The 13,377-nt window shown below is 42.1% G+C and overlaps 1 pseudogene; it reads left to right on the plus strand.

The window, feature by feature from the left end:
• The first annotated feature begins 9,304 nt into the window (after positions 1-9,304).
• The window catches only part of LOC110498726, a 33,376-nt pseudogene continuing 29,303 nt past the window's right edge, over positions 9,305-13,377 (plus strand).

Consider the following 13,377-nt stretch of genomic DNA (forward strand, 5'->3'; position numbering starts at 1 on the left):
TATTCAAAATGTTGTATCAAGACTGCCCAAATGTGCCTAGTTTGTTTATTAACTTTTTTTATGGCTGCAGGGGCAGTATTGAGTAGCTTGGATGAAAGGTGCCAATATCAAACGGCCTGCTCCTCAGTCATAGTTGCTAATTTTTGCATATTATTATTAGTTTTGGATAGAAAACACGCTGAAGTTTCTAAAACTGTTTGAATTATGTCTGTGAGTATAACAGAACTCATATAGCAGGCAAAAACCTGAGAAATTCCACTTCCTGTTTTTATTTCTGGAGGTGACAGATCTTCAACCAAGCTCTCATTGAAATTACAGCGAGATATGGATGAGTTTTCACTTCCTACGCCTTCCACTAGATGTCAGCAGTCAATTGAACTTTGTCTGATGACTCTAATGTGAAGGGGGGGTCGATTGACACAGGAAATAGTCACCACAGCCATGAGTGGACCATACTTTCACAGGGGAAGGACTTGCGTTCCACCGCTCATCTGAAGTAATTCTAATTCTTCGGTTGGAATGTTATTCAAGATACAGTGGGGCAAAAAAGTATTTAGTCAGCCACCAATTGTGCAAGTTCTCCCACTTAAAAAGATGAGAGAGGCCTGTAATTTTCATCATAGGTACACTTCAACTATGACAGACAAAATGAAAAAAACAAAATCCAGAAAATCACATTGTAGGATTTTTAATTAATTTATTTATTTATTTATGGTGGAAAATAAGTATTATATGTATATGTATATGTAAACAACATTCTAAAGATTGATGCAGTACATCGTTTGACATCTTTCTACTGACTGTTACGAACATTTTTGACATTGACATGTTATAGTGAACGGCCTTTGTGACTTTGGAATTGTTTACCAAACGAGCTAACCAAAGTAGCTAATTGGTCATAAGACATTTTCGAACAAATCAAGCATTTATTGTGGACCTGGGATTTCTAGGACTGCATTCTGATGAAGTTTATCAAAGGTAAGGAAACATTTATCTGTATGTATGTATTTTCTGGTTTCTGTTGACTCCAGCATGGAGGCTAATTTGGCTACTGTTCTGAGTGCCGTCTCAGATTATTGCAAGGGTTGCTTTTTCCGTAAACTTTTTTTGAAATCTGACACAGCGGTTGCATTAAGGAGAGGTATATCTATAATTCCATGCATATAACCTGTATTATCATCTACATTTATGAGTATTTCTGTTGAAACGATGTGGCAATGCAAAATCCCTTGATGTTTTTGGAACTAGTGAATCTAATACGCCAATATAAACTCAGATTTTTTTATATAAATATGAACTTTATCAAACAAAACATGCATGTATTGTGTAACATTTTTATTAATTTATTTCACCGTTATTTAACCAGGTAGGCTAGTGTAGAACAAGTTCTCATTTACAACTGCGACCTGGCCAAGATAAAGCATAGCAGTGTGAACAGACAACAGAGTTACACATGGAGTAAACAATTAACAAGTCAATAACACAGTAGAAAGAAAAAGAGAGTCTATATACATTGTGTGCAAAAGGAATGAGGAGGTAGGCGAATAATTACAATTTTACAGATTAACACTGGAGTGATAAATTATCAGATGGTCATGTGCAGGTAGAGATACTGGTGTGCAAAAGAGCAGAAAAGTAAATAAATATAAACAGTATGGGGATGAGGTAGGTCAATTGGGTGGGCTATTTACCGATAGACTATGTACAGCTGCAGCGATCGGTTAGCTGCTCAGATAGCAGATGTTTGAAGTTGGTGAGGGAGATAAGTCTCCAACATGAAGTCCTATGAGTGTCATCTAATGAAGATAAAATGAATCACTAACCTTGAATTATCTTTATTTATGCTTTTTGTGAATGCTATATTTTGCTGGAAAATGGCTGTGCTTCTTGTGGTTTGGTGGAGACCTAACATAAGCGTTTGTAGTGCTTTCGCTGAAAAGCTATTTGAAATCAGACACAACGAGAATAGCTTTAAAATGATATACGACACATGTATGTTTTAGGAATTGTAATTATGAGATTTCTGTGGTTTGAATTTGGCGCCCTCTATTTTCACTGGTAGTTGTCATATCGTTCCCGATATCGGGATTGCAGCCATAACAGGTTCAACTTTGTTCACTCTCCTCAAACGATAGCATGGTATTCTTTCACTGTAATAGCTACTGTAAATTGGACAGTGGAGTTAGCTTAAATTTGTGTTAATCTTTCTGCCAATATCAGATATGTCTATGTCCTGGGAAATTTCTTGTTACTTACAACCTCATGCTAATTGCATTAGCCTACGTTAGCGTAACCGTCTCGTGGACGGGACACCGATCCCGAAGACGTTTTAATTAATTGATTTTAAATGTGTATTACAACTGGTTTTGTTGCAAAACGCTATACAGGTGTATTCACACCCTTTGGCTTTTTCCACATTTTTTTGTGTTACAGCCGGAGTTTAAAATGGATTCAATCGAGATGTTGTCACTGGCCTACAAACACAATACTACATAATGTCAAAGTGGAATTGTTTGTCAAATTGTTTACAAATTAAATAAAAAATGAAAAGCCAAAATGTATTGAGTCGATAAATATTCAACCCCTTTGTTATGGCAAGCCTAAATAGTTACAGGAGTAAAACATAGCTTAAGTCACTTCGTTGAATGGACTCTGTGTGCAATAATAGTGTTTAACATGATTTCTGAAAGACTGAAAGACTACCTAATCTCTGTACCCCACACATACAGATAATAGTAAGGTCCCTCAGTCGAGCAGTGAATTTCAAACACACATTCAACCAGGAAGACTAGGGAGGTATTCCAATGCCTCGCAAAGAAGGGAAACTATTGGTAGATATTGGTAAATATTCTTTAAAAAAAGCAAACAATGAATATCCCTTTGAGCATGGTGAAGTTATAAATTACACTATGGATGGTGTATCAATATACCCAGTCACTACAAAATGTCAGGCATCCTTCCTAACTCAGTTGCCAGAGAGGAAGAACACTGCTCAGGGGTTTCACCATGAGGCCAATGGTGATTTTAAAACAGTTACAGAGTTTAAAGCCTGTGAATGGAGAACACTGAGAATGGATCAACATTGTAGTTACTACACAATACTAACCTAATTGACAGACAGAAAAAGAAGCCTGTACAGAATAAAAATATTCAAAAACACGCATCCTGTTGGCAACAAGGCGCTAAAATAATACTGCAAATAATGTGGCAAAGATATTAACTTTGTGTTCTGAATACAAATTGTTATGTTGGGGGAAAATCCAACACAACACATTACTGAGTGCCACTCCCCATATTTTCAAGCCTATGCTTGATGCAGCGGTGGCTGCATCAGGTTATGGGTGTGCTTGTAATTATTAATTAAAACATTTTAAGGATCGATGTCCCGCTAGAAGTACAACTTCCGGTGAAATTGGAGGGCGTGCAATTCAAATAAATAGTCGTAAATATTATGGATTTTAAACATTTATGTACATGTGTCTTACATCGGCCATAAGCTTAAATTATTGTTAATCTAACTGTGCTGTCCGATTTATAGTAACTATTACAGCGAAAACATGCCATGTGATTGTTTGAGGACGGCGCCCCACAAAAATATTTTTCCACCAGCACAGGTTTCATACATTCACATATAACGATTAAATATTCACTTACTTTTTGAAATTCTTCCTCTGATTTGTCATCCAAAGGGTCACAGCGATAACATGTAGTGTCGTTTTGTTAGATAAAATCATTTTTTACATCCCAAAATGTCAGTTTAGTTAGCACCATCGATTTGAGTAATCCAATTGTTCAACTTGCAGAGAAAGGAATCTGAGAATCTACCCCTAAACTTTGTTTCAACAAGTCAAAATATGTTTCTATTTACTCCTCAGATACTCTAAAATGTAATCAAACTATAATATTTCTTTCGGAAAGTAGTATGTTCAATTGGAAACCGATTTTAGCAGGTGCATAATGTCTTCATGGCTCGCGCAAACACGAATTTCCAAGACTGTGTCCTACTAAAATAGATATTTCTTATTTGTTTTTGAAAACTTAAACATTGCCTTTCACAGGGTGTCAGCAGTCTTAGGAATTGAATCCAGGGAGCTAATTTTCAATATGTCCTTTCTCTTGCATTTCTAAGAGGGTCTCTCTCTCCAAAAAAAATCTGGTTGAATATTCACCTACCATCTAATCTAATTGTTGTATTCTCTTATATTATTTTAACATTTCTACAAACTTCAAAGTGTTCTTTCCAATGTTACCAACTATATGTATATCTTGGCTTCAGGGCCTGAGCTACAGGCAGTTTACTTTGGGCACGTCATTCAGACAGGAAGTTGAGAAAAAAGGGGCCTTGCCCTAAGGACTGGGGAGTTTCAGGATTAAAAAAAATAAAACTGAATGACTATAACCTAAAGCACAAGGCCAAGTCTACTCTGGAGTTGCTTACCAAGAAGACAGTGAACATTCCTGACTGGCTGAGTTACAGTTTTGACTTAAACCTAATTGAAAACCTATGGCAAGACCTGAAAATGATGCCAAGCAATGATCAACAACCAAGTTGACAGAGCGTGAATATTTTAGAAAAGAATGACAGGCAAAGGTTTCACATTCCAGGTGGGGAAAGCTCATAGAGACTTACCCAGAATGACTCACAGGTGTAATCCCTGTCATGTCTACTCCTGCTCAAAGACCATCCTCCAGAGGGCAGAGAGGGAGGGGAGCAAGTTTTCCACCTCCGGCAGGGTGCCCAGAGCACTGCAGAATACACCCTCACCATTCAGACTGTTGCAGCCTCCAGCGGATGGAATGCGCCAGCTCTCCGCACTCTATTCAGCAGTGGACTGCGCGTGGAGGTCCAGACGGAGTTGGCATAACCTTCTTGTGGAGCGCCGGTGTCCACCTCCCCCCTTCCCTCCTTTGGCTATCCTAAGGCAGAGCCTGAACCAATGGAGGTAGGGGCCGCACAAATCTCCGCGGCAGACAGGCGTGCCGGAGACAGCTGGGGCTCTGTCCCTATTATGGCCATTAAGGGAACCAGCTTAAGCGGTGTCCGTTGCGCTAGAGCAGAGGAGTGGCCGCGTGACCTGCCATCTCTCAGGGTAAGCGTGAGTATTCCATTATAATTTTCCGCCAAACCCTTTTATGGTTCATATTTCACTGTCTGGCTTTGCCTCAATTGTTGTCTCCACAACTCGTGGACTCCGGTGTCGCTGGGAACTACATCGACCAGGTCCTCTGTAATCCACGGCCTCCCGTGGCTCCAACGTCACCATCGAGCTTGAAAATCACTGCCTGGGAACCAGAATGTCAGAGGACCTACTTTCCCGTAACTTGTGGTTCCACGCCGGTTGAGAGTCCTGTAAGTGCTCACCATCCCATCAATTGGCCCTCCCGTATTGTTGGCCCAGTGTTTTGGGAAGTAGATGTGGACATCCGCCAGGATCAGGAGAGGGAACCCGCTCCTGCCACCTGCCCCCCCAAAACTAAGTCTCCACGGGGGTGAGAGATCAGCTGTTAACCTGGGCACATAGTGATAGTGTGTGAACCCTTCGGAAATACCTAGAATTCTGCATAAATTAGTCTTAAAATGTAATCTTGTCTTCATTTAACAAAAAAACAGTCTGCTGAAAGTAATTACACAAACAATTACACGTTTTCATGTCTTTATTGAACACACCGTGTAAACACCACAGTGCAGGGTGCAAAAAGTATGTGAACCCTTGGATAACCCTTAATAACTGGTTGACCATACTTTTGCAACAATAACCTCACCAAACGTTCTCTGTAGTTGCTGATCAGACCTGCACAACGCTCAGGAGGAATTTTGGATCATTCCTCTTCACAAAACTGTTTCAGTTCAGCAATATTCTTGGGATGTCTGGTGTGAACCACTCAATCATGCCACAGCATCTCAATCGAGTTGAGGTCAGTACTGACTGGGACACTCCAGAAGGCGTATTTTCTTCTGTTGAAGCCATTTTGTTGTTGATTTACTTTACTTCTGCCCGTTGCATCACCCAACTTCTGTTGAGCGTCAATTGGTGGACAGATAGCCTTACATTCTACTGCAAAATGTAATAAACTTCAGAAAAATGTATTCCATTGATGATAGCAAGCTGTCCAGGCCCTGAGGAAGCAAAGCCGCCCCAAACTATGACGCTCCCTCCACCACACTTTCCAGTTGGGATGAGCTTGGTGTGTGTGCTGTGCCCTTTTTTCTCCACGCATAGTGTTCTGTGTTCCTTCCAAACAACTCAACTGTAGTTTAATCTGTCCACAGAATATTTTCCCAGTAGCGCTGTGGAACATCCAGGTGCTCTTTTGCAAACTTCAGACGTGCAGCAATGTTTTTTTTTGGACAGCAGTGGCTTCTTCCATGGTGTCCTCCCATGAACACCATTCCTGTTTAGTGTTTTACGTATCGTAGACTCGTCAGAGATGTTTGCATGTTCCAGAGATTTCTGTAACTCTGACACTAGGATTCTTATTAACCACCATGATGCATTCTGCGCTGTGCTCTTGCAGTCATCTTCGCAGGACGGCCACTCCTTAGGAGAGTAGCAACAGTGCTGAACTTTCTCCATTTAAAGACGTGTCTTACCGTGGACTAATGAATATCAAGGCATTTTGTAACCCTTTCCAGCTATATCCAAGACTGAGATATATTGTGTTTGAGGCAATGCTTCTTGTGAAAAGCAAACTCAAATTTTGTTAATGTTTTTTTATAGGGCAGGGCAGCTCTAACCAACATCTCCAATCTCGTCTCATTGATTGGACTCCAGGTTAGCGTTTTGAAAATAGACAAGAAAAATACAATAATGTGTGATATTAGTTTAAGCGCTCTGTTTGACTATTGTGACTTAAACGAGTATCAGATCAAATTTCATGATCAAATTATGCAGAAATACAGGTCTTTCCAAAGGGTTCATATACTGTTTCTTGCCACTGCACATCCCTCACCACTAGACACCCAGGTATCACCCACACCATCCAATCACTCTCCGAAAAGCATTGGTGGCCCTTCAAAAGAACTTCACTGGACTTTATGCAAACTGGTAACCACATATCCTGGGGCTGCATTTATTGAAGCTACGATTTTAACAAAGTAAATCTGATGACTAGGCTGCCAAAATTCTATCAACATATTGACTCTCCTAAGACACTATATAGCCCATTGCTATTCAAACTTCGGGGATGCTTACAAGTCCCTCCCCCGTCCTACATTCGGCAAATCTGACCACGACTCCATCTTTCTCCTCCCGTCCTATAGGCAGAGGCTCAAACAGGAAGTTCCCGTGCTTCGTACTATTCAATGCTGGTCAGACCAATCAGAACCCACGCTTCACGATTGTTTTGATCACGTGGACTGGGATATGTTCTGGGTAGCGTGTGAAAATAATCTAGACGCGTACACGGATACAGTGACTGAGTTCATAAGGAAGTGTATAGGAGATGTAGTACCCACAGTGACTATTAAAACCAACCCTAACCTGAAACATTGGCGCGAACCACCGCATTTAACAAATGCGACCTTTTGCCACATTTCAGGCTTCAAACATAAAGATATAAAACTGTATTTTTTTGTGAAGAATCAACAACAAGTGGGACACAATCATGAAGTGGAACGACATTTATTGGATATTTCAAACTTTTTTAACAAATCAAAAACTGAAAAATTGGGCGTGCAAAGTTATTCAGCCCCTTTACTTTCAGTGCAGCAAACTCTCTCCAGAAGTTCAGTGAGGATCTCTGAATGATCCAATGTTGACCTAAATGACTAATGATGATAAATACAATCCACCTGTGTGTAATCAAGTCTCCGTATAAATGCACCTGCACTGTGATAGTCTCAGAGGTCCGTTAAAAGCGCAGAGAGCATCATGAAGAACAAGGAACACACCAGGCAGATCCGAGATACTGTTGTGAAGAAGTTTAAAGCCGGATTTGGATACAAAAAGATTTCCCAAGCTTTAAACATCCCAAGGAGCACTGTGCAAGCGATAATATTGAAATGGAAGGAGTATCAGACCACTGCAAATCTACCAAGACCTGGCCGTCCCTCTAAACTTTCAGCTCATACAAGGAGAAGACTGATCAGAGATGCAGCCAAGAGGCCCATGATCACTCTGGATGAACTGCAGAAATCTACAGCTGAGGTGGGAGACTCTGTCCATAGGACAACAATCAGTCGTATATTGCACAAATCTGGCCTTTATGGAAGAGTGGCAAGAAGAAAGCCATTTCTTAAAGATATCCATAAAAAGTGTCGTTTAAAGTTTGCCACAAGCCACCTGGGAGACACACCAAACATGTGGAAGAAGGTGCTCTGGTCAGATGAAACCAAAATTGAACTTTTTGGCAACAATGCAAAATGTTATGTTTGGCGTAAAAGCAACACAGCTGAACACACCATCCCCACTGTCAAACATGGTGGTGGCATCATCATGGTTTGGGCCTGCTTTTCTTCAGCAGGGACAGGGAAGATGGTTAAAATTGATGGGAAGATGGATGGAGCCAAATACAGGACCATTCTGGAAGAAAACCTGATGGAGTCTGCAATAGACCTGAGACTGGGACGGAGATTTGTCTTCCAACAAGACAATGATCCAAAACATAAAGCAAAATCTACAATGGAATGGTTCAAAAATAAACATATCCAGGTGTTAGAATGGCCAAGTCAAAGTCCAGACCTGAATCCAATCGAGAATCTGTGGAAATAACTGAAAACTGCTGTTCACAAATGCTCTCCATCCAACCTCACTGAGCTCGAGCTGTTTTGCAAGGAGGATTTAGGAAAAAATTCAGTCTCTCGGTGTGCAAAACTGATAGAAACATACCCCAAGCGACTTACAGCTGTAATCGCAGCAAAAAGTGGCGCTACAAAGTATTAACTTAAGGGGCTGAATAATTTTGCACGCCCAATTTTTCAGTTTTTGATTTGTTAAAAAAGTTTGAAATATCCAATAAATGTCGTTCCACTTCATGATTGTGTCCCACTTGTTGATTCTTCACAAAAAATACAGTTTTATATCTTTATGTTTGAAGCCTGAAATGTGGCAAAAGGTCGCAAAGTTCAAGGGGGCCGAATACTTTCGCAAGGCACTGTAACTGAACTCAATGACTATCGCCCCGTAGCAATCACCTCTGTCATCATGAAGTACTTTGAGAGACTAGTCAAGGATTATATCGCCTCTACCTTACCTGCCACCCTAGACCCACTTCAATTTGCTTACTGCCCCAATAGATCCACAGACGATGCAATCACCATCACTCTGCCCTATCCCATCTGGACAAGAGGAATACCTTCGTAAGAATGATGTTCACTGACTACATCTCAGCATTCAACACCATAGTACCCTCCAAGCTCATCATTAAACTCGAGGCCCTGGATTTGAACCCCGCCCTGTGCAACTGGGTCCTGGACCTCCTGACGGCCTCCCCCATGTGGTGAAGGTAGGAAACATCACCTCCACTCCCCTGATCCTCAACACTAGGGCCCCACAAGGGTGCGTGCTCAGCCCCTTCCTGTACTCCCTGTTCATCCATGACTGCGTGAGCAAGCACGCCTCCAACTCAATCATCAAGTTTGAAGACGACACAACAGTATTGATTACCAATGATGACGAGACAGCCTACAGGGAGGAGGTGAGGGCTCTGGGAGTGTGGTGCCTGGAAAACAGCCTGTCACTCAACGTCAACAAAACAAAATGAGATGACCGTAGACTTCAGGAAACAGCAAAGGGTGTACCATATGTATATAGTCTTAATTCATTACTATTTATATTTGTGTCTATTGGGTATATGTTGTGTAATTTGTTAGATATTACTGCACTGTCAGAGCTAGAAGCACAAGCATTCCGCTACACCTGCAAGAACATCTGCATGTGAGCAATATAATTTGATTTCCCTCTGGAAAGGGAGACATTGGTCGATGTGGAAGATTGAGATGCAGTGAAGCAAACAGACATTGTGATGGCAACCATGTTGCATAATTATGCTAATTAGATCTCAGCGGGGCCACGGACATCAACCAGGGGGTTGGTAAATGGCATCATGAACTTTACCAGGACTTTCTTACAGGTTACAGGTGCTTTCGGAAAATAGGCAGAGACTGCTGTTCTAGCTTCTGTGGGAAGCTGGTTCCACCGTTGGGGTGCCAGGACAGAGAAGAGCTGGGACTAGGCTGAGTGGGAGCTGCCCTCCTGTAGGGGTGGGAGGGTCAAGAGACCAGGGGTGGCAGTACTGAGTGCTCTGGTTTGGGTATAGGGTTTGATCATAGCCTGAAGGTAGGGAGGGACAGTTCCTCTTGCTGCACCGTATGCAAGCACCATGGTCTTGAAGTGGATGCTAGCTTTGACTTGAAGCATGCAGAGGAGTGGGGTGACATGGGAGAACTTAGGAAGGTTGAAAACCAGGTGGGCTGCAGCATTCTGTATTAGTTGCAGGGTTTTGATGGCACAAGCAGGGGGCCCAGCCAACAGAGTTGAAGTAGTCCAGACGGGCGATGACAAGCACCCGAGTCTGCAGATCCTGAGACGCACGGCCCTGAGAGGGTGGAGAAAAGGATGATGGTTCACATGGTTGAAGGGAGCGGATAGATCTAGGAGGACGAGAACAGAGAAGGTATGCTTTGGCAGCGCGATGCGCCTCCGTGACACAGAAGGACGAACTCGGTTGAGTGACCCGTCTCAAAGCCTGACTGCTGAGGATCAAGAATATAATTCTTAGATAACGAGAGAGTTGAGAGATAACACCCTCCAAGTGTTTTGGAAAGAAAAGGGATACAGCCAGGTCTGTAGTTTTTACATCAGATGAGTCCCCTCTGACTCCAGGCCATTTTGAAGTTAGAGGACGTAGCCAGTGTTCAGGGATGAAGAGGCCAAGTCATAGGGTAGTTGTGTGAGTGGGACCAGTGGACTGAATGAGGAGCTGATTAAAGAGGCAGGAGAAAGTGGAAGAGAGTTTCCTGGGGTTAGAACTTTGACATTTAGAGTGGCTTTAGCAGCAGATACAGATGAAGAGAAGGTAGAGAGAAGGGAGTGAAAGGATGATGGGTCCTCCGGAAGTTTAGTTTTCCTCCATTTTTACTCATCTGCCCGCAGCCCTGTTCTGTGAGCTCGCAATGAGTTATTCAGCCAGAGAGCAGGAGGGTGGCTCGAGCAGGCCTGGAGGAAAGGGGACAGTGTGAGTCATAGGATGGGGAAAGGGAGGAGAGTAGGGTTGAAGAGGCAGGATCATGAGACAGGGAGAAGGATTTGGCAGAAGGGAGAGATGATAGAAGAGGAGAAAGGGAGAAGATCACAATGGCACATGGCCTTCTGGGCAGGGGCTGAGTGGTTAGGGTTAGAGGAAGACAAAAGTAAACAAATTAGTGATCAGAGACCTGGAGAGGGGTTGTAGTGAGGTTAGTAGGCAAACAGCCTCAAATAAAGATGAGGTCAAGCATATTGCCTGCCTTGTGAGTTGCAGGGTTTGGGAAAGGGTGAGTTCAAGAGGCAAGTAGAGGAATGAGTTGAAAATAAATTAATCTAAAGCAGATGTTGGGAGGTTGAAGTCAGAAAGTACAAAGCGGTGTCAGGAAGTACAAAGCGGTCAGGAAGTTAGCTCAGGAACTCTCCAAGGGCAACTGGTGGGCGATAGATGACAATGTTAAGCGCGAGTTCAAAAGTGACAGTATGGAATTCAAATAGACAGGTGAGGGGGAGAAAATCTCCAGTCAAAAGAAATGAGTAGCCCTGTGCCACAACTGCGATGACCAGATGCTCTTGGACCATGAGAGAAGACTGTCAGATGGAGAGCAGCTTGAGTAGCAGTGTTCTGTGGTTATCCATGTCTCCGACAGGGCCAAAAAGTCAAGAGACCGAAGGGCAGCGTAGGCCGAGAACCTCTGCATTCTTGGCCGCAGATCGGCAGTTCCAACACTGCCAGAGACACGGAATTCTAAATGGATGGTGTGTGCAAGGTACACTTAATTAGAAAGGTTGCAGCCAAGGGGTGGGGAGTGTCTAAAATCTACAGGGAGAGGAGAGAACAGGTATAGAAAACACACATAGTTGCCAAAGCTACAAAAGAGAAAAATGTGATAATCAGAAAATAACTAGTTAAGCTACTCAAGTCAGAGTGGTGTGGAGCCTTCCTCTCGTTCCTTCCTGGAACAACTTGGCAGAACCGTCTTATGTTCAGCTATTGTCTTAGTTTTTCTGACAAGACTGACACGACTGCTGCTTAAAGCTGCTGCTGAGCAACAGGGGAGACTGAAGTACTAACACTAATTGCTAATTGCCTAGCAGAGGGAAAGAGCACGCCTCCCAGTACTAATTACTGATTGCCTAGGAGAGGAGAAACCACTCCCCCTCCAATACCACCACTGATTACCAAAACAAGTCACAAATTGCCTTGCCCCTTGATCCTGGTTGATGTGTCAACGACTACCTGCAAAATACGAGCAGTCAGAAGTGTACACACCAAGTAGGCTACTGGGAAGACAGGCAGCACTTAAAGTACTGTAGATGGCCTTAACTAGCAAAAAATACAGTAGTTGACAACAGCTAAAGAAAAGTATCCTTTTTATCACTCCTGGAGATAACAGGTGTCCTCTAGCTATAGAATTACGCAAAATGTATTTCTCTGAGCAATTGTATTAGTAGAAAGTCATCACAAATGTTATACAATATAGTTCAGTATTTGTATTATTTATATTTTATACAGTCTTGTGTTCATCTTTATCAAGGGATCCGATCATTCAGGACCACACTGTACATTCTCAAGTTGAATTGTATGTTCACCTAATTTAGAAAAGATTCTAAACCAAAAAGTCTATCTGATTTGCATATTTCCCAGTGTAAAGTTAAACTCTTTATGATATATTTGGCCTTCCTTTGAGAGCCTAGTTACAACCTAATGCAGTGGTCTGAAACACCTGGGCTTGCAAAGTGAATCCAGCCTGAGTGAGAATAGCCAACACTCACAACGTACATTAAAACAACCTAATTATTGAGAGAACCAAAATCACATAAACTGGAGCAGCCATCTCAGTAATAGGTGCAAAAAGTCCAACTACTAACAGATTGGATTAGTTTAGCAAAATGTACGTATTTTATGTTTATGTGGGATACGATTAATTAACCAATCAATGTACAGGTATTGAAACAAACAATACTGAAAATCAACCTGCAATAGAGCATGCTGGGAAATGTGATAATGATGGGCATGGTTTTGACGCGTTTTGAGCACTTTGAGGATAGTTTGTTGAGTAAACAAACTTTAACACATTAGCTCAAACTCTTGTCCTTTTGAAGTCCACTCAACTCACAGAATAATGCTGATTCAGCGATTGGTTAAGTTGGCTTTTTTTACAGTGTGCTACAAAGAACCCTTTCCTAAGGT

Source organism: Oncorhynchus mykiss, chromosome 20, assembly GCF_013265735.2.
Source record: "Oncorhynchus mykiss isolate Arlee chromosome 20, USDA_OmykA_1.1, whole genome shotgun sequence".
Classification (NCBI taxonomy): domain Eukaryota; kingdom Metazoa; phylum Chordata; class Actinopteri; order Salmoniformes; family Salmonidae; genus Oncorhynchus; species Oncorhynchus mykiss.